The sequence below is a fragment of the Ambystoma mexicanum genome, chromosome 1q, assembly GCF_040938575.1.
Source record: "Ambystoma mexicanum isolate Mex_15411 chromosome 1q, UKY_AmexF1_1, whole genome shotgun sequence".
Lineage (NCBI taxonomy): Eukaryota > Metazoa > Chordata > Amphibia > Caudata > Ambystomatidae > Ambystoma > Ambystoma mexicanum.
In genome coordinates, this window is record NC_090922.1 from 419,303,344 (window position 1) to 419,328,803 (window position 25,460).

Consider the following 25,460-nt stretch of genomic DNA (forward strand, 5'->3'; position numbering starts at 1 on the left):
CGTTTATGCTGGGATTTGTGTGGTGCTAAGAAGCCACATTATTAGTTCACCCAGTTAGGGTGCATTTTTTTGTTCGTTGTGCCACGCATAGAGATAAATAGCGTGGTACACACGCTATAAGGTGGGAAGAATAAAAACATTCTAAAAGTAGGAACATTTTGATGGCAAGAAGTTATTAATATAGATTACCGGTGTAACGTTTCCTAGCCATGTTTCTGCTTGTCAGGAGCATTTCACTGTTTTAAAGGGGGACACTGCCTGCCACTGGGTGGATATTGTAATAAAAGGTGGGATTTAGATAGGTTTACAGGTGGGAAGCCTGGTATTGCTTCCTACATATATATTTCAAGCCAGGCCCCACAGGAAGATATTGTTCAGGCTCGGGAGCCAGCTATTTTGGGGGTGCATCAGGGAGCAGTGTCATTTAATTGAATCCATTTTGGATTGTAGCAGGATGGCAGGACAGGGCTCTGTAGCTAGGGGCTTGGTGGACGCCCAGGCATTGAGGGAGGCCCTGAGTATTATTAGCAGGGCATCTAAAGCCCAGCTGGAAGGGGCAGTGGGGGAAGTTACGGGGGAGAGGGGCTGGGGAGGGTAGGCCACAGCGCAGAGCGGCATCAGATGGGCCCCTCGCAGCGGTGGTCGCTTGCAGCAGTGGTGGCTTGCAGCCCATCAGCGGGAAGGGGGGGGTATGGGACAGGGGTGTCAGAAGAAGCAGGAGGGAGGTAGCTAGGAGAGCGACCAGGAGTGCAGGAGCAGACAGTGAAGGGTCGGGTAGTGGTGGCTTGTAATGATAGTAAAATATGTTGGAGGCTTTACAGCAATAATTTAGATCAGCTGGGCTAACTCAAATAAATCCTACAAGTGAAGTAACCTGGGCTACTTTTTTACAGAACACTGTTTATAGAGAAGATGGCCCTACTGATTTAGATTTTAGCAATGTCGCTCCAATATTGCTTGATATTGAAGAAATAATCATCAGTGGGAAAATCAAATTGTTGAAAAAAAACTGGTGTGCCGGGCCCCGCCGGGGTATCTAACACCAATGTAAAAGGAAATATAGAAGTTTGGCTTCCAATACTTCTGAATGTATGCAGTATGATATTGTGTGAGGGTAAAATCCTGTCCTCCTGGTAAAAATCCATAATGGTGCCGATCCATAAAAAAAAAGATAAGGTGATCTTACCACAGGTCTCACCGACACCTCATAACACATGGAGAAACTGTAATTTGTACTCAATTGATTACAAAGTGATCGACTCAGTCAAACTAACGGAACACCATGAACGTTTTGTCACCTGAAAATGAATACGTGGCATATTTTGGCCTCCTGCTCTCAAACACTTGTGTATGAGCGCGATACACATAAAATATCATATCAGAACAACCCCCTGTTATGCTAGTCGATGGAGCACTTTCTGATACGTGCGTGCATGATACGTGTGGGGTATCCACCATGTTGGTTGAGTTAGCGGAACATTGCTTTGCCATGTTCTTGCTATTAAACCCGCCAGTCGTTTTATGAGGATTCAAGTTTGGAGTCCTGGAATAGTGCCCTTATTCTAGAAGACGAGCTACATGTGCAAGATTAGTACAGAGTATGAGAGTGGTCCATAGAATATCCACAAAGCATTTTACTCTGCAGGGTCGCACTAATCTAGATGCTCTTGTGAGCTCATGTTCTTGTGAGCTCATGTTGATGCTATTAAACGAATCCACCCTCACTTTTTATAGGTAATTGTCCTGTCTTGTAAAATTGTTTATTCGTGAAGATGAGGTGTTTTTTTAATATTTGCATGTATTCATATTCATGAGCATTTCTGTTGCTGTGGAGTTAATGAATTAGCTGCCTGACAGCAGCCTGCCTCCAGCCTTTGAAATATGAATACCAATAACAGCCCTGCTTTCAGCCGCCAGCCTACTGGGATGGAGCTTGCAACCCGGGCATCAGCCTGCCACTTTTGCTTTTGGCATAAGGTATTGATCCTTGGATGAGATGCCACGTCAGACAGAAAGTCACAAGTGTGACATTAGTTTCTCTCTCTGTTAAAGCAAAAACTGTCAACATGATTATTCAAGCCTTTGTCATCAATGGAAATAACGAGGAAAGATCCAATATTACTATTGCTACTCTTGATTTCATAGAGAGGTCATTGTGCATTTTTTACTGCTCGCATATGGTTCCTCCTTCACAGAGATTTTAGGTGTCATAGCACATTTTCAAATGTCCTTTTAGGCAACTAAGGGCCCAATATTGGAGACTACTTGAGATATACCTCTTGGATTTCAATTTGGGAAGAGGTAGCATTGATTTCATTAAATCTATTTTCTAATATTAGCAAATTGGGTGTGAGTAGAGGTGGAGCACACTGGGATTGTATGTTTATATTTGTTTGTTGTTGTTTTAGTGACTGTCCTGATAAAGGCATATCGAAAGAAATTAAAACTGTCTGGAGGGTTGCCCAGGGCAATGCCAGAGATTAGGATTAATTCCAAAACTTCCAGCCATCGCCTCTTTTGTTTTGCATAAATCACCCGAGTGTGACGGGTATGCCCAGACATGGGTCCCATGCCTGCTGGGCCTAGGGACCCAAGCTACTCCTCACTGATGAGGCTCAACAAGGCTGAAACATGTTTGGGGATGCTTGTGGTCTCGTGCAGAAGGGATGTGGCCTAGGAGTTCGGGCTGGACTGCCCCTTTTGGGGTGGGGCCAAGCCTGAACTGCATATGGTCTTCCCTCCTTCTGTAATGACTTGGCAGGCGAAGAACAATGGTCTGGAGGGTTGCCCAGAGCAATGCCAGAGGTTAGGATTAATTGCAAACCTTCCAGCCGTCACCTCTTTTGTTTTGCATAAATCACCCGAGTGTGACGGGTATGCCCAGACGTGGGTCCCATGCCTGCTGGGCCTAGGGACCCAAGCTACTCCTCACTGATGAGGCGCAACAAGGCTGAAACATGTTTGGGGATGCTTGTGGTCTCGTGCAGAAGGGATGTGGCCTAGCAGTTCGGGCTGGACTGCCCCTTTTGGGGTGGGGCCAAGCCTGAACTGCATATGGTCTTCCCTCCTTCTGTAATGACTTGGCAGGCGAAGAACGATGGTCTGGAGGGTTGCCCAGAGCAATGCCAGAAGTTAGGATTAATTGCAAACCTTCCAGCCATCACCTCTTTTGTTTTGCACAGATTTATTATACACATTTCAATGAGGGAATTATTGATATGTAATCCATTTTTTGTCTGTGCATTGTCTACACCAATGAAGATCTGGACGCTTCTTGATGTAGCTCAGCTTAATTTTTTATGAAATTCAGGTAAATTGAATATTTTCATGTTAAATATATTTTTAAAAAGAAAATAATGTGTGCATTAATCAGTGTGTTATCTGCAGACACCGTTAAGGGGATAGGGCCTGCATCTACGGTTTGAAATGATGAAATCATCATTAAGCAATGTGTCCCACATGACACTTCCTTCTTTTTAGAATATATGATTTCCCCTAGTGTCAATGGGTTATGAGGATCACCCACCTTGTTTTTCGGCTTAAGAATTGGCCTGCGGCTGCCTTAAATTTGGTGCGCGAGGGCATGCCCATTTCTTTTGGTTGTGTCTTCAACTCTCATCATCGCCCAAGATGTTATTGGTCATTTTTGCAATGCTGCGCATTTCTATCATCTCCTCTGACAATGGCAGCACAGTGGAGCAACCAGAGAGTCCACTACTTCAGGATCCCTGGATAATTCCTCCACTGCCACAAGTAGCTGTCAGCCTTTGGGAAAAGCTTTTCCAGTATTGTCATGTTGAGGTCACACGTCAAGGTTGGTGTAGATGTCATCCACCTATATGGTAGTTTGGCATGGTAGGCACAATGCAATTTCAGCCTCTACCAAGGTCTTGCTCCCTGGGAATCATGTTTTCTATATTTGGCTTGACTTTAGATGCAGAAGCATAGTGCTCTTGCCCTGAGTGCATGCAGAAGGATTGTGTGTATTTCTTTTAGTAACATGCCTTCTAGTGAAACCGAATGCTCCTGCTGGACATTCCGGATGGCTTTGATTTTTTCTTCAACCTCAAGTGTTTGATGCCCATTCTCTGACAGGGCATTCTGCCATCAGCCCGTCAAAATCCCTGCAAGTATGAAAGACTTCCACTAACAGATGGACATTTTCTTCTGTCTAGTTCGCTTCTTTCTATTTGGCCCATTTTGTCAGCCTGGGATGGCATGACCGGCATAGGCAGTCAATCTCATGTGGGCAAGGACTTCCTCCCGAAGTAGCCCACCAAGGCTGTTGTCTACAATTAGCAGCACTATTTGGGACGAAATAAGCCCTGATCATCTGGTCCAAGACAGAGTCCTTTATTCATTGGAATGCCACCTGATGGATGGGGTTTAGCTACATTCCGCCACCCATCCCCCCTCCACGTAAACTACAACAGAGGTTCGGGCATGGTAAGTAGCAACACCTTGGAGCAATGTGCAATGGAATATCACCATTTCCAGGAAGTTGCACCCTCATGAGCATTCTGCTGTGCCAAGGATGTCTTAACATCCTGGACTGAAAGCTGACACCCTTACACTGAGATGGGACTGAAGAATTTCAGCTGGTCCTTGTACAATTCACATTTGCTTCATTAGAGAGTCAACCCACTGTCTTTTAGACTCCGCAGTATATTACGTAACCACTCTTGATGTTGTTGTTGTTGTTCGGTGACTGCAAAAGATGTGATTCTCATTTGTATGCCTCCTGGCTGGTCCACACTTTTGTTGCAGATTGTGCTGTGAAATACTTCAGTGGTTGATTGTGATGCGGGAAATGCATTCAGGGATAGGGCCTCCATTTCCTTGTCCTGTACTCCCTTATCATGTGTGTTCTGTGTTGTTTTCTGCACAGGAGTGCCTGTGGCACTCCTGGCAGTGCAGCTCTTCCTCTTTTTGGTTGTGGTGAACAGAGACCCTTGGGATATCCTTATGGCACCCGTGGGTGGGGGTACAACCTTTCCCCCTAGTGTATGTGTTTGGGAACCTGTGTGTGGCCCACCGAGCAGGGTATGGGCTGGTGGCAGCTCCATGGTGAATTTGACAGGTGCTGTGAGTATCCTCCATTTTGGGATACCCAGGCCCTGCCATGGGAATCAGTGGAGTCCTGATAGGAGACAAGATGGCCCGTGTGGCCTCTTGGTTTCTATAACATGTTACCTTATTTTACCAAAGTCCTGGGAAGCCCTGACTCTGTCCCTTCCCCAGATTGGCTGTTGGGTGGAAGAACCTTATATGGTATTGTGGGGAAGTCTAGGCCAGACTAGATGAAGCCTTCCCAGTGACTGTATGTTGTGGGTGCACCCTTGGGGTGCGTCATGGTCATGAAGTCAGGGGCACAGGCATGCAGGGGTCGCATACACAGGAGACCTGGGTGGACACTGTCCTAGCGCCTTTGGCGCCAGGCCCATGAACAAAAGTAAACAAGAACATCCATTTAACACCAAAAAGCTTTTATTATGGACATAGCACTTCAGATGAATTAACCTTGAACATTCCATCCGTTAAGCAGGATGCCTTTACCATGAACATTCCATCCATTAAGCAGCCCCAAGTGTATTCTTGGGTGTGGCTGCTAATGGATTGCTTTCGCACATGCTCACTCTCTAGGAGTGGCAGGGTGTAGCTGGTAAGACGGCCCTAATGGGCGTGCCCACGATCTCAGCTATATAAGCTGCCCCGATCCTCAAGACAGACGCTTTGCATTATTCTGCACTTGCAAGCAGCGTAACGCTCACTGTCGCCTGATGTCAGACTTACCTTTGAAGATCCTGCTTCCTGGACATCCTGCTTCCTGCCAGCATACTTACCAACTGGGGGAAGCTGTTCTTACCTGTACATCTCTTTGGCGAACCAAGTATTCATCTTTACACTTTCCGGAACGCCGAAATCTTCATCTTGGCACCGCAGCACGACACGCTTCATCATCGACAGCAGCGCATGCAAGGAAAAACAGAAGACAAGGTTAGACATCGAAAAAACAGTCAGTTTAAGTTTGTGCTTCGCCATAATTTGCGCTTTTCCTTAAACCATCACTTACCTGCTCACTTACCTGCTGTCGAACATTGCGGTAGCATCCATCTTCCTTCCGGCTTCGTCTCACGTCTCACAGCTGAATTGAGGCCGCATTTCCATCTAAGGGAAGAAAACAGAAGAGAGACATTATTGCGGACATAAATAGGAGCAACATATAAAGACATTAAACAGAACGAACAGCATCACAAGAGCTCAAGAAAGACTTACCAATCATAAGGAGAAGCATAGTCACAGCTGGACTGGACTAATCCTTATCAGGGATCAGTGAAGGAACTAGATCCCATTCAACGCGCCCATGCCAGAAGTAGCAGGACGGAGAGCTTATCTTCCATAATTCACAGGAGCAGTATCACCACGTACCACCGCTCACAGCTTTTCTACTGAGGGAGAGGCCTGAAGGGGGTGATTCAAGTTCAGGGAGGGCTGCAACCGTGCCCCAACACCTTGACAGATACCAGGTGAGCATAACACGGTGGGACCTGGGTGAATGGAGTGTGTGACCAATATGCACTTTATGTTATGGGTATCTGGTATCCGTGTATGTGACACAAAGAATGAGGCAGCCCTGCTCGAAACTGACATGAATGCAGTGTGGTGTGCTGAAAGGCTTGGTGCTTGCCCCAATCCACATTCCTTGTTATGGATGTCTGAATGGAAGAGAATGGCCAGTATGCACTGAGCCTGATTGGCTACCTGCCTGCATGAATGGCCTTCTGAATGATTGGTTGCCTGAGCTTGGCTCAGCAGTGTGAATGAGAGACAGAACAGTATATCTAGGGACTTCTCACTTACCAGAATTGGTCAGAAGCCGAAATCGGGACTTGATGGTTAACTTTGAAGCCGAGCTGGAAGAAGAGGGTTTTGCTGCTGCTTGCCGTCATCGAAATCTGAAAGCTGTCGTATCTGTCAAGGACTGATCCAAGAGAGGACCTGGCTAGGAGACCTCTTCCCGGGCTACGAGGGAACATAGTGCAGAAAGCTAATCTTCACCAAGGCACCCTGGAAGCCAGTCTCGAAAGACTGTTGACCAGAGACGGGGACTGCCAATGAATCTGAAGTGAAGCACCCGGACATCAAAGTCCATCGTTGTCGACCAGGGTTCGGAGGACTGCCATAAAACCGCTGGAAGCCCCTCGAGTTGTGTTGCTCAGAAGCGGGGACCGTTTGACGCCGTGCTGCTGGACGACGGGAGCCGCAACGCTCCATCATTGCCTATGACATTGAAATGAAGGACTCCCTTGCCATCATCGTTGATTGCTTTGTCCCGCTGGCAAAAGTCGAGGTCCTTGACGAGACAAGGAAAATCCGCCGGTGGGTTTCCCGCCACCCGAAGTCCACAAAGACACAGACCAATTAAGATCTGAAAGCCAGCCGTGGTCGAGTCCCAACCATCAACGCCAATTCCGACAGCCAATGCCCGCTGCCAGGCCTATGGTCTTCTTTGATCTTATCACCCTAATTTAATAGAGAAATCCAGACGTGGACCCCTTGCTCACTATTCTTAGAGTGGCACAGCTCCACCCTACTAATGTGGTCCAACCAGACCGAAACACATGTCTGCGGTTGCTGTTGGTACTCTTGCTCAGAGGAGGATTGCCTTAGCATTTCGGTGCTGGACTGCCCCAGGGAAGGTCAAAGACTGATATGTTTTGGATATTTCTCCTCTGTGAAAGATAGGGAGCTAAAGAATCTGGGTTAGGATCTCGTAACCAGGACTAATGTCTGGCAGAGGGACTCCCAGGACACCCCTTGTTAATTTGAAAGCATTTGTGGACTTTGTCATCAACCACAGTCAAGGGAACAGAGCACTTTGCAGTGGTGTCAGTCTTCTTGCTTGAATTGCGGCAATTCATGATTTGCAACATCCACAGTGTCCTTCGAAACGGGATGGGAACACTGATGGAAATGCGGCCATCACTTGCATAGCCCCATCTTCTTCTACCATGATGGAATTGGGTGACGTGGGACACACCACTACACTAGTGGCGTGTTCTGAGTAGAGAATACACACACACCTGTTACTTTCTGTCTTTGAGTCTTGCCCGTGAGCAGACCTCCGTTTTATACTCCCCTCGTTGCCGGTATGGGGGCCTGTGTGCATGCATGCGTGTATCAACCGCAAATTCCAATGCTTTAAATGGGCCTGTGCTACCCGGCCCTCAATGCCTGCACTTCTTATTTTTTAGCATTTGAGTACCTGCACTTCTCAAGGCCTGAAAGAGAGTGCTCCAAGGTGAAAAAGAAAGCTTTTAATTTCACTTTATCGCAATTTACAGGAATAAGCTTCTGCATGCAGCCTTTGCTGGGGAAAGCAGCACCTCCTCCTGTTTCCACCACCCACAGTGACTATAATGTCCCCTTCAGGGCCCACCCAGCACAACAAAAGTAGAGAGAAACGTGCATCTACTGTACTCTCAGCACACCCCGATAAGTGGGCTCCACCTGTTTCCATTGGTGTCCTTTGATGGAGCAGGGATCTATTTTACATTTTAAGATGTTTCTTTGTTATTAGCAGGGCCTATTCTAATATGTAAATGGTTAAGTAATTGGAGTTGTGATGGAACGTTTTCGACTCACAACTCGCACACAGCACCAGTTACCTACGAATTCTTTATTGTGCAATGAAAGCGAGCAATAATACAACTCCCCTTTTACAGCTTAGTTTTCACCTATGATATCTGCTAGTTTGATACACAAAAAAGAATCTCATTTCATATAGATATTCAAACTTTAACACAATGCATAACAACAAACTTGAAGTTAGTGTGAAAGGATCTCAGATACACTGCTTTACCAAAGTGTGTGCTCCTTGGCACATTATTTACTCTCACTGGGCATTGCCTGCAACCAACAGGGTGTGCCTAAAAGGAACGTGTGCCCAAGGTACCGCGCCAAAATGTCCGGCGCCGAAAGCGCTACGCCGGAATGTCTGGCTTGGTAGCTTGGTGAGTATCTGCACTTCTTTTTCTCCATTTAAAGCACTGGTGAGGTCTACCTTACAGGGATCACACTCTTAGACCATTGCAGGGTCTAGAGAAACCCTGTCGTCAATCAGACGCTCTGTGATGGAGAAAACGGCTTTTTGTCTGATTTCATCATAAGAAAAGTTTTTAACATGTGTATTTACATTTTGAAAGACTTGCAGGTGAGAGCAGGCATCTGTTGGACTCTAGGTATATTTTCCTTTTTTTTTTAGGTTGGGCCTTGTCCCTTTTAATAGAAGATCTTTTAAAATAGAGATAGGGTTTGTCTTTCGAAAAAAAATGTATACAGCCATGTGTGCATGTGTGTGTGTGTGTGTGTGTCCATACCAACACAACCTGAAGTATGATTTTATAAGCACTCTCCCATACCCGTAGATAAAGTAAAATTACTGTTTCTTACAAGGCTATTGGGTAAACTTCCAAAAAGAGGTTATGACTACCTCTGAGTCCACATGGAAGGTTCTGTGGTGCAGGTGCTCAGCGTAGCTGAGATGTGTGCTGTGTTGTAGCCCTCCCAATGGCCCCTTGATAGATGCACATAAACGAAAGGGCATCACCTCGACCCTCCTTCCCGGGGATGACATAGTTTGGTGAGGATGCTCAGTCCCTGGCTGAGGAGCAGCTTCAAAACCAGGAGATGGATGGGGGACTGGGTGGAACTGAAACACCTCTAATAAAAAGAGGAATACGGTCAATCTCTTTTCCCAAAAAAAAATCCTCCCCGTCTCTCCCTCGACCTGTGATGGCAACGTAAGTCTGAAAGCCCCAAGCTTTGAGGAAAAACCTTCTTTCTGTTATGCAAAGTTTCTTTCCCTCAAAGTGATTCAGATGGTCCTGAAATCTCAAAATCTCTGATGGAGCTGATTTTTTTAACTGGATGTCCTGACTCCTGATACCAAACCACTTAAATTGGCGATATTTATCCAGTCTATATAGTTGTGACTCGAACAAATGCATAAACAAAAGCAGGGGAAACATATTTTACTTTTTCTTTTTACAGGGCAATAATCTTTGAATGTCAGCAACCTTCAAAGACAGACTCCACAGCCTCTTCATATCTCCTTCTATAGGAGAGAGACAACCACAAATTAGATTTAGCCGAGTTTGCTGGTGAGTTGAATGTCCAGGTAGTTGTTATGTTTTGTCAGCGACTCACGTGAACGTCAACGTCATGGGTTCGCCCTGGATCTCCTTCCTCCGTCTGTCCTCTCTGTTGTTGGCCCTCCTTTTCAAGAGCAGATCGGGGCGTTCTGTCTGGGTTAATTGGTGCTCTTTGGATTCCAGGGCCATTCATCCACCCGCCAAATCAGGGGGGAAAAGGGGTGCAGGTGCTTGTCGGTAGAGCCTTGAGTCCTGTAGCTCTCCACTGGGTAAATAGGTGGTAGCAGAAGTATGTTTATGAACCACACCACGTGCATACATTGGTTTAACCTCCTAGAGGGATCCTGTGTAGCACAGGTGCCCCTCTGTTCCTTGTTTTGGTCCACTACTTTCCCTCCGTGGTTGTGGCCACCTAGTGGGGCACAGAGTTCCACAGGTGGGATAAGTGAGGGAAGAAGGACCGAGGGATTGACATCTGGCTTCTGGTACCACCGGAAGGGGAGTCATGACCCTGAATATTTGATTATTGTATCCACCAGGTGGAGCTGGAGCAGTGGGGGAAAGCAGGGTTCGGTACCAGAGGTAGTGATAGTCCCTTCAGGGGGCGCCATCTTGCTACAAAGCGAATGTGCAACTGTACGCTGAAACGGTAATATCCATACATGCCAAACCTCCCGATTTAGGCGGGAGACTCACGATTTTTCTGTGAAACATATTACTATTTTTCACGGTCTCCCGCCTAAAATTAATGTAGCCCCAATGCATTGCTATGGGGAAATGTTGGTCTCCCGATTTCCCTGATGAAATCTCCCTCCCAGGTGCGACCAAATGTTGGCATGTATGAATATCATGGTGATGGATTATGATATTAAGCTATTTTCCCTGTTTCAATATCATAATTGTTGGACTACAAACCTTTACCTTCTGAACTTGTTTTCTCCAAGTGACCATATGCGCCGAATAAAAAACTAGCATTTATTGGGAGGTTATCTGTTTTTTTTTTGAGTTAAGGGTGTCCTCATTCTAATTTCTGGAGATTTCACTGAGAAGCAGAGCACCTAACATTTAGATGAGCCTCATAATGTACCCTTGTGCTTTGTTCCCAACAACTGCGCTATTATCCAAGTCTGTTCGCTTTCCAAATAGCCCACTCTGTGTGTCTTTTATCCAAGTCTGCACCATTCCTTCCAGCTTGTGCCTCTCCCCCAGTCTGCACCCTCTCAACTAAGCTACACATTTTCTCCAACCTTGCCATCTTTCCCACTGCTTGCCCTCGCTCTCTGTCTGTAGTCCGTCTGTAGTCCCCCTCTTCACTCTTTTCTGTGTCTACAAAATTGCCATCTCTCGCCTTTCTTCTGTGTAACCCCTCCCCAGTCTGTACCGTCCATACTATTGTGCCTTCCTATCGGTCTGGGCCCTGTTTTCCATTTCTCACCAGCCTGCGCTCATTCTCTTTGGTTGCCCACTCTTCCTACTTGTGTCCTCTCCTACAACCTATGTCATATCCCAGCACTGTTCCCCTCTTGACCTTTCAGCAATATGTGCAATCCCTCTTATACGGTCTTTTTCTTGCGTTTGGAGGTGAAAGTGGTTTGGGATTTACTGTCACCACCAGTAAATCACAAACCATCTACTTTTGGTCCATTTTCTGCACAGAGGTGGGGACGGGGCTGGAAGTCAACATCTGCCACCCCAAGCCGCGCAGTGCAGAAAATGCACACACATATTGGGCAGTATTCATTGTAATGTGGACAAAGAAATTGGTATCCATTGAGATTCATGTAATACCGCCCACACTGCATGCTTATTCAGGGTGGCATTTTATGAATCAGTGTTAATTCTTCCGCCAGGTTCCCCATACAGGATTAAGGCTCATTCATAAAATCAATCGAATTAGCACGGTGAGGGCGGCTTAAAATGTCCTCTCCATGCCATTGACCGGCATAATTTCATCTTTTGCCCTGTCTCCAGCCTGTACCCTCTCTCATTTCCCTCTTCCCAGTCTCTGCCCTTGCACCCAGTCCGTGCAACCTCTACCAGCCTGTAAAATGGTGCCCCCTCTCCTACAACAGTATGAATCCTCTCTTGCACTTGGTGACCTCTCTCAGAGTCTGTGGTTGCATTTCCATTTAAGTAGATTGTGGGACCTCCCTCCATTCTCTCTACGTCTGGCCAGTATTACTCAGTTTGTAAATTGGAGAAGTGGGATTTGAGGCCAGGTGTCTTCAGTTCTATAATTTGCAATTTAGGCATTAGGACCACACCTCTTGCCATCACAGCTCTGGATGTTTTACTATAGTATGACTCTTTCTAGTCTTTCAAGATCTACATGTGTATTCTCTATTCACCAAAGGGGCCAATTGAAAGCACCAAATCACGTGAAGAATCAGCTTGGCAATATATAGGGGGTGTAAATAAAAACAAATTGGCTGAATTTGTCCTTTCACACATGAGATATATGTCCATAAGATTATATGTAGACATATCCAAATATCAAAACCTGAATCTGGCAAAAAGTCAATATTGTGCGAGGGGAAGGTAAGTTACTCAGGCAGTCACCACCAGAGGATTAAAGACCGAGGCGGCCCTACGGGAATTCAGCCTCATAGTTATATTTCTGCAGACACTTTTCTCTAGAAGACAACTAACCTGGAGGGGTATAACACAAGATCACACAGAATTCTGCAGCAAGTGCACTAACCCATACACCTATATTACCACTCCTACAAAGTGGTTTAGACATTTCAAAATGAAAAAAACTATGCATTGTTCTTGCAGAAACATTAGCCCTGGAATGAACGTTAAGGGCTGTATTTTCTAAAACAGATGCACAGCCAATGCACAGACCCATGAAAACATTGTGAGAAAACAAACGCTTTCCAATGAATCGGTAGAATGGCCCTTTATTTTTCTTTAAGGTTGAGTCCATAGAGAGGTTGCAGAAATACATAATTGTAAAGGGATACTCAAGTCTACTGTTCAAACCTCCTTCTTTGTTCTCGTCTTATTTCCAAAACATACTGTATCTGGGCGGAATCTAATGAACCTAGTCGTGTTATGTGAAGCATCCACGCAGAAGATCCTTTACCTTCCCCATTGGTAAAAACACAATCTTACACTTATCATTGAATCCACTCCTTAAAGATTGGCCCCATAGCTCCAATTCTTAAGAAGGATAACTTAAATAAGAATTGCCCGATGGACTATCACCCTATTACTACACTAGGGAAGGAGGTGTTCTGCATTGTGGCCTTACAGTTGGGACAGCATGTGGGTGACCATTCCTGGCCCCTCGCTAGTCTGAGTTGTGGCCTGGCTGCAGCGCACAAGCTGTCACCCTGCGGGTGCTTGATGACATCTGCAGCATTCTCGATGGGGGTCGGGCCAGTCCCCCAGCTCTTCTGGATCTCTCAGCATTTAACACCATTGTCAATCGCCTCTCCTTAACATCTTGTAAAACCAAATGGGGATTGGATGTATTGGGCCTCATTACGACCCTGGCGGAACGGGTTAAACGGCGCCGTAAAAGGCTGCGGCGCCGTACAACCCGTTCCGCCACATTACGAGGTCCCCTCGCGGGACATGTTAAGCACGCCTGGGAAAACCAGGCGTGCATACCGGATCCCGCGAGGGGAAGAGGGAGCAAACAACGGGCCATCTCGTAATGGCCCGTTGTTTACTCCCTCTCCCATTCCCATTCAGCCCTATCGGGGCTAAATGGGAATGGGGATGGACCGTGTCCGTGTCCTCGAGTGAGGAATTACCGGGCCATCCGAACTCGGAATGGTCCGGTAAGTCCTCATTCCGAGGACACGGACACGGATGCGGTTTTGCCGGCACCGGCATACCTCATAATGAGGCCCATTGTCTTTTCTTGGTTCTCCCCCTTATTAACTGACCATTCACATCTGATCAGGATAGGTAGGCTTGAACCAGGGCTTGCCTCTGTCCCGTTTGGTATGCCTCAGGGATCAATTCTGTCACAGATGTTATTCAATCTTTACATGGATCTGCTGCGGTCTCTCTTTGCTGCCCAGGCATTTGCATCCATCAGTGAGCTGATGGTACTGAAAATCAATCGTGCATCCAGGAGTCCTCAGTGGAAGGCTTTAGGAGTTTGAAGAGCTGCCCTCAGAGGTTAAATGATTGGATGTTGAGACATTGATCTTAATTCACCTGTAAAAAACATGCTTCATAATTTCAGATTAGATCAGTTATCTGTCTGTACATATTTCACTTCTTCCCTGACCTGAACATTCTCCTCACGTTACTTCCCACCAACCTCCCCATTGTCATGCTGGGTGACGTTAAACCTCCAAAGTCATCTGTAGCCACCTGCCTTGAACCCAATGCCCTCCTGTCCTATCTTGACAACGCTCTGTACTTCATCCATGACCAGTCTACCCGCTCTGATGGAAACATTCTTGACATTGTCCTCCTATGCACTCAACCTCACTATCCAATGCCCCTCTTGTGCCTCCTGTGGCTTCCACTCTTGCTTCCTACTCACCCTTGTTCATTGGAACCCACTGCCCATCACAATCAAAGCCAGCATCTCTTCAAAGCTCGGCATAAAGTTCTCCACCTGCAAAGAGGGACCTCCCATGCAAAGAGCCCCGTCCACCTTACCTGAAACCACCACGGCCTCCAGTTCTGTATAATATTGTAATTTTGTATATTTGGACAGGACTACTCCTCTTTGGTTTGATGCATTTGCCGCCTTAGCTTAATTTTACCTTTGTAACTCACCTGTTTCTGTTATCTTTTTCTTTTCTTTTGCTCCTGGTCTGAGTTACACTTTGTTCGCAACCTCATAAACTGCCTCACCACTTTTTCTCATCTTTGTGCTAATGTACAGGCAGACGTCAGTGGAAGGCCTCTGCCATCTATAAAGGTAATATTGGCATGCCTGTTCTTCAAATAAATACAATTAGAACCCAACACGAGGGTGCCAACCAATCAGGTTGCTTCGATCGCGGGCTGAATCCCAGGATTTTACCCTGCGTTCTGAGCAGCCTGACAGCTGCATCCCCACCCCACCCTTTTTCCCCGCTCACCCTTCTGTGGTCAACATTTCTTCCCTGCTCCAACCCCTACCCCACTCACCTTATTGTTTTGACGAAAGCAACTGCCGCTGCCACTCCAGTCTCTGTCCTGCCCCGCCTGCCACTGTGGAAATGGATGAGGGGCTCTGCATGGACCGCCGCCTTCCATCTCCATGGCGGCCATCTTAAGTCAGTATTTGCTTTGAATGATTGGGACGACATCCCATTCATTCAAAGAATATATAATGCTATCATATTTCTGGAATGGAAACCTGGTGTGCTAATGGCAATAATAACAAGTTCAGGAGGCTCCCCCTGCCCGGTAACGGCACCGGGGCCATGTGTTAATGCCTGCACTTTGCTCTGGCCTATTACTTGGTCCCTGGCACGTTACCGGTCAGTGAAGCCCACCGAACCCATTATTATTGCCATAAAATAGTCTGACAGCCTTGTATTTGGACCATTGGTGTATGTTTAACAGACACCATTAGCACCCGGGGTGGGGAGCCAACCAATCAGATTGCTTGTATCACGGGCTGAATCCCACGTTCTGAGCCTACATTTCAAGCAGTCTGATGGATACATTACCACCCGCCATCTTACCCGACACCCTCCCCTCCGGTCTTCGTTTCCTCCCCTCCGCGCACCCCTACCACACTCACCTTATTGGTTTGGCAGTGGCAACAACTGTCACTCCAGCCTCCGTCCTGGCCTGTATGGAGCCCGTCTTCCATCTCCGTGGCAGCCATTTTAAGTCAGTATTTTCTTTGAGTGAATGGGACACTGCGAGGTGTCCCATTCATTAAAAGAAAATGCATTGCTATCAACACCCCAGGTTTCTGGATTGGAAACCGAAGGTGCTAATGGCAATAATAACGGGTTTGGTGGAATTCACCGACCCTTAACGCACCAGGGCCCGATGTTAAGGCCCTTACTTCACTCAGGCCTATAACTTAGGCCTGGGCCATTACCGGCTGTTGAAGCCCACCAAACCCGTTATTATTGCCATATTAGTGTTCAGGTTCATTTAAACAATCATGAAAAAGCTCCTATCTGTCACATGAGAGTTGAATAGGCAACTTGATCTAACAAGCCACAGTTGTCACAGAGCCATTCAGTAGCCATCCCTGGGAGTTCACCTACAGTTCAGAGTCAAAGAGCAATGCCTTTTTGCTTCAGAAAATTGTCTTTGTCTTGTCAGGCAGCACTATTTTATACATTGCTTTGCAACCCTAAGATAGACAGCTCTCAGGAGTGCAGACAACCACACATGTGTTGACCTTCATTAGGGATCATCACAAGTTTGGTTTTGAGACAGATTTTTATGTTCGTTTTTCATGATCTTTTGTATCTGTGATTTATGATTGTAACGTTATTACGGTAGTAAAATATCCATTATTAGCGGTTATTTTACTGCAGTTGAATTATGAAAAGTTATATCATATTATGTTTCCTATATGCACTGCTCGGTACTCCAGGTGTGTAAGATATGCACTTTATAAATGTTTGAAATCAATAATAAATACATACCCCCTTGATGTTGCAAGGGCATGGCCGAGTTTAAACCTTGGGGTCTGCAACAGCAGGGCCAAAGGAGATACACCAGCAAATCCTACATTTGTGGTGGGCCCAGGCAAGAGTCACAAAGATTATGCTTGGTTGGACCTAAGGCTATGAGAATGCCTGAAGGACTTCCAAGTGGTCAAGAGAGCAGATAGTATCATAGACCCCTCAAGACCATTATCATGGTTGACCTCAAATCCCGTACATGCAATGAAGAGACCCTGAGGTGTTCCATCCTGGGCCTTGGGGGCCAAGCATGGCGTTTCCTGAAATGGGAAACTTTAAAAGTGGAAGAGATATTGCCGTTGGTCTACAATGCTACTGTTTCTATAAATGGCCCTGGTCTAACCAGCTCCACCAAACAACACGATACACGCTACACAGGGTTCCATATGATAATGTCCCTGCAAAAATGTCGTCTGACAAAAATTTTGCCAAAAATGGCTGTGGTTTGCAGGGACATTATCACATTGAACATTAGGGGGACATCGCTGCAACCCCCAACACCTTTTTCTTTTTCAAGGGGAGCAGGGGACACCCCCACAATCCATTCTCCCCTTAACCCCATATATATGGTCACCATATCTAAATGTATGGCGACCATATATATGGGGATAATATTACCGGATACCGTACACAGCAGGAAATGGTGGAAACAATTAGTCCAATTGTAACGAATCCTTGCCTAATAGTTAAGGACATGTCAATGCAGAGAGTTTCTTGGTATGACAACGAATGTACTATCCTAAAAAAACATTTAATCTGGGGCGTAAAAAATGAGGAGTCAGTGGGGAGAGGAGAGCTTATTATGGCTAGATACTGTTACAAGGAAACCATTAAAGTAAAAAAGGAAGCCCATGCAGATGCCCCCTGGGAGGAGATACTGGTGGCCACAACAAATAAAAACCAAACAAAGGTTTGGAGGCTAATGTCCCCAATGTCAGGAAGTGATGGGAGGGTTGTAGAGGGGGGTATAACAGAGGACATGTGGCATGAACGCTCTAGCCAGCTCTACAAGCAGACAAGAGATGACTGATGATGGATGCCAGAGAGTAATAGCGAGCACGCAGCAGCATGCCAAGAAATAGTTACTTTTACCTTGACTGAAATAGAAACAGCAATCCATGCACCAAAACATAATATGGGACTCTATGGGAAGGGGATTTACAATTTACCGGGCAGTCAGGCACGGTTACCGCTGGACCCGTATGGTCTAGCCTGTATGAACAGACTATCCCGGTGGATTTGCTGTCTGCCATAATGCTGCTATGTACTAATATCAAGGCAGTAGTCAGGTGGGGCACAGGTGGGGAAGTTAGAGCCCACTTTAGAGTGGAAAAGGGAGTACGCCAAGGATGTGTACTAGTGCCATCCCTATTTCTGCTCTATTTGAACGTGGTAATTGCCACGCATTTGTCCACCCCTACCTACACAGGAGAGATGCGCCTGCTTCTTCCTTTTTGGACAGCGCTGTATTAATATTGATTACACCAGGTGGACTTAAGATACAAACCCAACTGCTTAAAGAATTTTGCAGCATTAAAGGTCTAGAGATAAACTACGGAAACACGAAATCAATGGTGTTCCCAACAAAAAGGAGGAGGGGCAAGTTCAATTTAACAGTAGATACCTTCAAAATCGAACAAGTAAGCATGTTCAGCTATCTAGGTATAAGGTTTTCGAGCACTGGCATGTGGGATTGCAATCGAGAGGAAGCAGGCGTTTGCCTATTGAGATACTCGAGGACATTAGCCAACTATATCATCAAAACTGGCAACGGAGCCCTAGTCCCAGCCCTAATAGCTTAGCAAATGTGAGCCAGGCAAGCACCCCTCTATGGAGCCGAAGTGTGGGGCTATAATGACTGTACAAATCTATGCACCATTGAAAATGGCTTCTTGAAGAAACTCCTCTGTCGACCAAATAGCACCACAACCATACTAGCCAATGAGGAACTGAGTTTTCCATACATTGATCACATGGCAGCAGTTAGACCATTGATGTATTGGCCAAAACTGTGGCTAGTGCCTGAGCTGAGGAAAAACAGGGAGGCGCTGACTGATGTACTTAATCGGGAAGGCGGCTGGGCACTGCCTTGGGTCTTACATGTTAAGAGGTTTCTTAAGTTCCCTGGAATGCGAGGATCTATGGCTGGACACAATGGGAATAAGCAGGCAACCCTGGAGACCATGAACCCACATCAGGAGCGATGTCAAAGAAATCTGGAAAGGAAGATCTCGGCCTCTGTGCTCTTAATGATGTCCTGGGAAGTGAAGCTCTCTATGGGATGCGAGATTTACCTGGACAAAATGAGCCCTGGAGCAATGCGCTCCCTGTCGACCCTGTGAGATTCAGGATGCCACTACTGCCACAACCCACGCACGCACGGGATAACAGTCCCACGGACACGTGTGCATGGGGCATGCTTAGAGTGGAACCCGAAGCTCATTTCGTGCTGGCATGTCCCTTATTCCTAGATTCCTAAGACATTTTATGTGAGTATCTGTTGCAAGGACAGCGGGGGAAGCCATACCATTTCTTAGAAGTACAGCAGTTGAAGCCATTACTTTTTCAGTGGCTACCTGTGCGCACAGAGCCTGGAACAGGAGAGCCCTGGCCATCAGCAGAGCTCTGGGCTTTGAGCCGTGTCATTTAGTCTACTATTATAACGTGACTGGACCCTGCGTGTAATTGCAAGAATATCCTCACAGTTTCATTGTATTTCTCCGACCAGCCTGCCAAACTGAGTGTGCTGCCTTTACGTCTTAATATTGGAGATGGGCAATAGATCTGCAAATGAAATTAGGATGGTATTTTTTTAAAAATAAGTGACATTGAATTATGAAGCTATCTAAAAGCAATCGCTGTTAGGAAAATTGCCTTTTTCATGTATTTAAGTTTGTTTTAACTGTTGATGACTGTTGTGCTTTTACGGGTTTGTACCGGAAATCAAGATTGTTCTCTCTCTCTTGCTCATGACTAAACACATTGTTGACATCTTTGGGAGCTACCTGCAATCGTTGTGGGACGGGCTCCATAAGAGAAGCAAGTGTGCAGGGGTGGTATTTTGGGATGCAGTAGCTTAAAGGAAGAAAAAACCCACACCACTGTATACTGGGCATCAGTGCGGGGCAAACAGTGCGATTATGGTTCATCAAAGCTACCGAAAGCCCATCATTTCTATCTAGAAAACAGACTTTTTCGAAAAGGGTCTGAAGATTTAATTAAGTGAACATTGTCCAGGGGAACTGAAAAGCTTCTGGAAATGTGCCCTGAACAGCTCTGCCTTTGCATTAGTACGTTTCTCAAAATACACAGAATTTATTTTGGCAACAAAACCTCCCAGAATTGCCTCGCAGAGCAGCCAATAACCAGTCCTCAAAGACAGGACACGGAGTACGAAATTGAGGAACGAAAGACGTGTGTGTTATGGTTACCACAAACAATCATTTATTTTTACATTTGTCTCCCAATAAACAGCACATGCCAGGAAGGTTAAACAATACCGGAGACAAACTTAAGCCATCTCACTCGGACGGCTATGACCCCCCCCCCCGACCTCCCCTGTTTCCTTTAGGTTTGTTCATTTGTTTGCCCTTGTATGCCCTCTGAGGCCTCCGGGCATTTGGTGCATTTTATAAAATAAAGTAAAATAAAGTAGAAAGCGATGGATTGAAGGATTCTGAATTAATCAGAACCACTGGCATTCCTTTGAGTCCCCCATGCCATATTGTTACCGGCCTGCAGTGCTATAGTAGGAAGGCAGCCATATGCAAATCAGTGTTAGTCCGGCCACTAATTTGAGCAGTGCATTGCGAACAGCTGGGCCGCAACCACTCTGCATGGAAACGCAAGCAACCCCAGACATGACATGTTGGGCCTCAACTTTGAGATGCAGGTTAGTTCACGACAGCGATGCGAGGGCAGATCCTCTCTCCCCTAGGGAGAAGAAATAAAACTCTACAGGGTGTTGGCCCCTTAGACAGGCCTCAGTCACTCATGCCACAAGCGTCCATAAACTCCAGGACACCGAGATAGGGTCAACCTTCCCTTTATTCTCTCCAACAGTAACTGAACTCCCCTTTCCCCTGTTCCTCCCTTTCCGCTCTCCTCCCGCTCCCTCCTGCCCTGGCGTGCCCTCCTCCTTAAAGTGGCCGCCTTGCTTTATTCACCTGCAACACAGGGATGGATGGGAGGTTCTCTATTCATTACAGTAAGAGGGATGTCTGTGGTGGATGGGGATTTCATTCACAACACATTGCCCAGGCCACTGTTCGATCTCAGACATCATTACAGGTGGTAAATACTGTTCTGATCCTGCCCAGTCAACCTCCCAGTCTGAGTGGGTATAGAGGTACTGACAAACTTGCCCTGGTTCAAAGCGATGTACCATTGAAACCCCAACAATTTCCTTTTCCACTGTAATCTATTAGGATCTTTTTCCCTTCACAGGATTCTGCCCGGTTTCTCTCTCTCAGATTTGAGGCGATTATTGTCACACTGAAGCCTAATTTCTTCGGAGATCCTAGTATCCCAGTGTAGTTTGTAAAGCATCTCACTTCTGAAGCTCTAGCTCCCTTATATATGTTGCATATTCAATGCCTCCCTCTCTCAGGGAATTTCCTTAGTCCAGTTGAAGGTTGGAATTATTTCACCTCTACTAAAACATCTTAGACCCTAGGGCACTCATTAGCTATTGCCCAATCACAAGCCTGGCATTCTAAGGTACGACTCTGAAAAAGGAGGTATCCCTAAGAATTTATACGAACATGGATCATTGGAAACTTTTTGGGTCCTCCCAGTCTGTCGTTTCACCCGTGCTATGGCAACAAGACAGACAGCTACTCAGCAGGTGGTGCATGATATCCTGAGAATGAGGGCTCAAGGTCTCCCCTACTGCCCGTGAAATGATGTGCGCCTTGTAGGGCTCTCTGGATCCCTTCTATAGTTGTGAGATAATACAGTCCAGTCATCATTCATTGTAACATGTACTTGTTTTTGCTCACTCTCGTGAACACACCAATCTCATACTCCCATTTAGGAACTCAGTTGCATGAGGGAACAAATGGGAATCTGTGAAACTATCGTTACAACAGCAATATCACATTGTAGCAGACAGACGCTCTTAGACACAGTGATTCAAGCTTGATTTAAAAAAACAATACATTTAATTGTGAAATTAATATTGGGAGCAATATTGGACAAGTAGATTACGTGTAAGTTAATTAATGACACAATGAATGTCCTCAATGTACGAAATACAGTGCCTTCAACTTGTATGTTTGGCTTGACATTCAACAGAGTTAACAAAGCATGGATCCTCATTCAGCACTACTTGTTATGTCTTATGCACAATCGTTAATGGATCTCATAACAAGTCAGGTGATAAGGTCGATAGAAATTCCGCCCCTGACTGAATTACCTTTATCGCAGTGATGTCCGGCAGAATTACTGCCAATCAGAAGTTGACGGGTGCGTGCACCAACCATCAGCGGTAGCAGTAATTCCGTTTTGTAGAATTATCGCCGAAAAATTAAGGTCAGTGTTAATTCTAGCAGCCGTTAGAGGAGAGAGAGTGGAACTGATGCAAATCACAACCTGGGAGGAGACAGTCATTATAATTATCATTATTATTAGGGTACTTATTGGACACAGGCCTAGCTCTGGGAAGCAACGGGGTGCTTTACAATCATAGGGAGAAGAACAATGTTAGGGAACAGAGAAACAAGGGACTAGGGATCTAACAACAGGAGTGGAAACAGTGGGGTTCAGAATGCCCAGTCTCAGGTTAGGTAGGGAGTGGATAGTGTGTGACCCTAGGTGTTAGGGCGGAGCCATTCCCTGAAGAGGAAGATCTTGAACTCCTTCCTAAACTGTAGAAGCAAGGGTGCGAGTCGGATGTTGATTGGGAGTAGGTTCCAGAGTCTTGGGACATAGACACAAAAGGGCTGTCTTCTGGATTTTTCCATCCTGCGCTGGCAGAGTTCCAGTTTGCACATGTTCTTGCTTCTGGTGGATTGTAGGCCTGCAGAGATGCTGACTTCCCCAGTGAGGCATATTGGGGGCTTCAGGATGACAGCCTTGTAGATGATGCAGAAGGATTTAAAGATGATACAGGCTTGCAGTGGGAGCCAGTGCAGATCGATGAGGGTCGGGATGATGTGGTTGAATTTGCAGAGCCCTTTGATGAGTCATGCTGCATCATGCTGGGCACATTTCAAGGGAGCCAGTGTAGTTGCTCGAAGGCCTTCCAAAAAGGTATTGCAACAATCCAGGTGGGAGAGGACAAGCCTTGCACAGCAGATCTGAAGCTGTTTTCTGAGATGAAGGGTTTAATTTTTTCAAAGTGGAGAAACTTGGTACCAAGCTGTTTGTGTCTTTCTTGCTATGTGTTGTTTGAAGGAGAGGTATGTGTCAATGTCAAACCCAAGGGAGTTGCCACTGGTGGCAAGCTGGGATGTGAAGTCCTCGAGGTGCATAGCAGAGAGCCAAGTCTGGATGTCCAAGTGTTCAGTGTTTTTGGTCAGCAGTAGGAATTCAGTCTTGGAGAGGTTGAGCTTTAGGTAAGCACTGGACATCTCCAACTGGTTCACTGAGAGGCAAGCCTTGAGCCTGTGGATGCATTCAATGGAGGATATCTTGAGGTGTAGCTGCATGCCATCTGCGTATCGTTGGGTGTGGATGTTGTATGGAACAAGGAGGGTTCCAAGTGATTCCATGTAAAGATTGAATATCATAAGGGAGAGGATGGATCCTTGCGGGATTCCACAGGAGATGGGTAGAGTTGGTGTTCTGGAGGAATTCATTTGTACAAACTGGTGGCAATTAGCAAGGTACAATTTGAACCAGCTGAGGACAATCTCATTGATTCCCCATGCAGTGATGTAAATTGCCGGTAAGTGTCTGGTAGTCTACTGTGTCAAATGCTGCTGAGAGGTCAAGGAGAATCAGGAGACACGGATGACCATGATCAAGGATTTTAAGGGCTTTGTTTATCACCTTGGTGGTAGCCTTTTCTGTGCTTCATCTCGGTCTAAAGCCAGATTTGTAGAACTAAAGGAGGTTGTTGACTTCGATGTGTTGGAGGAGTTGCATGGCTCCTGCTTTCTCAAGGATCTTACCTAGGAAGGGAATATGATTAATGGGGCAGTAGTTACTGAGTTGTCAGGTTTTAGTGTTGGTTTCTTGAGAAGCTGGAAGATTTGCCTCGTCTTGAGGGCAGAGAGGAAGGTGCCTTGAGTTTGGGAGCTGTTGATGATTGTCAGGTAAGGGAGGCATGCTTCAGTCAGAAGTGTCTTGAGTACGGAGACAGGGAGGATGATGTCTGCATATGATGTGGCCTTGAGGGTTGCTAAAATGGCAGCAATTCCATACTGAGTGTCTAAAAAGTTGTCCAGGTGGTTGTGTTTTTTGCAAGATGGGATGTGTAGTGTGCTGTCAGTTGTAGTGTTGGTATCTATGTGTTGGCAGATCATGCTGATCTTATTGATGAAGAAAAAGTTGATGGCTTTGGCGATGGAGTGCGGCATGGGTGGGTCGGGCAGAGGTTTGATGCAGTGCTTAATGGCTTTGAAGAGGGCCCTGCTTTCACTGTTGGCCTTGGCTATGGTGTTTTGGTAATGGTTGGCCTTGGCAGTGGTGATCAGTAGTCTCTGTGTAGCATGGAGTTCCTTGAGCAGGGCAACTCCGAAGGCGCTGCAGGATTTCTGCCAAGTCTTCTCTTGTTTTCTGTTTGTTTGTTGAAGTTGAGTTCTTGAGTGTACCATGTTGCGGAAGGTTTAGGCTTTAAGGTGCATTATTTCACTGGGGCATGGCGGTTGATGTTGGTTGTGAGGGTGGTGTTGAGTTCTTGGAGGAGCAATCTGCACTACTGGCTTGTCAGAGGTAAAGCAGCCCATGCTAAGTCTCCTTTTGAAATGGCTTGGTAGGCGAAGAATGGTGGTCTGGAGGGTTGCCCAGAGCAATGCCAGAGTTTGAGATGCATTCAAAACCTTCCAGCCATCACCTTTTTTGTTATGCATTTAGTGGTTGGCTGCTCTTTGGCTGACATGTGCAGTGTATACTTGGATGAATTGTATACTGCCAACCGAGGTTGGTGATGTACTATGTGATTCATTGTCAGTCCATGATATTAGCTGTTGCAGGTTTTTAATGTCCGTCCTACATGAAGGACCTCTTCCTTCTCTATGGTAGGTCTTCTTGGGGGTTAACAACTGTCATGCATCCTGATGTACAGTTCTGAGGTGTTTCATGTGATGCTTGTCGATTGGCTACCCAATGTTCCGCAAGGTGACTGCAAGTGTGTAGGCAGTATTTCCACTTGTAATGTGACGGAATTACCATTTTAGTTAATGGCAGTAATTCTGCTAGCGCACTTACCACCAAGAACTGGCAGAATTAGACCTGGCAGTAACTCCGCCAGTGCTAATTCAGCCAGTGGAATTAGCACCCATTTTCTGGAAGATCTAATTCGGTGTAGTGGTAGAAGTGGCAGTATTTCTATCACCAACAATTTTACCACTTACCACTGAACTTGCAATGAGGCTCGATGTCATGTAATGCTAAACATAAATTAAATGAGTGACTGAACCAATCTGTGCAACAAAAATTCAACGCAATTGCAAGATATAAATACATACACTTTGGAATACAAAGTGCATTTCATTATTCCATTATTAAGTAGTGTGCTGAAATTGCA

General features: G+C 46.0%; 1 protein-coding gene across 1 annotated transcript in view; it reads left to right on the forward strand.

Annotated features, from left to right (window-relative positions):
• SLC12A4 (solute carrier family 12 member 4) overlaps window positions 1-25,460 on the forward strand; it is a 1,569,223-nt gene that overhangs the window by 5,373 nt on the left and 1,538,390 nt on the right. The gene's annotated exons all lie outside the window — the stretch shown is intronic.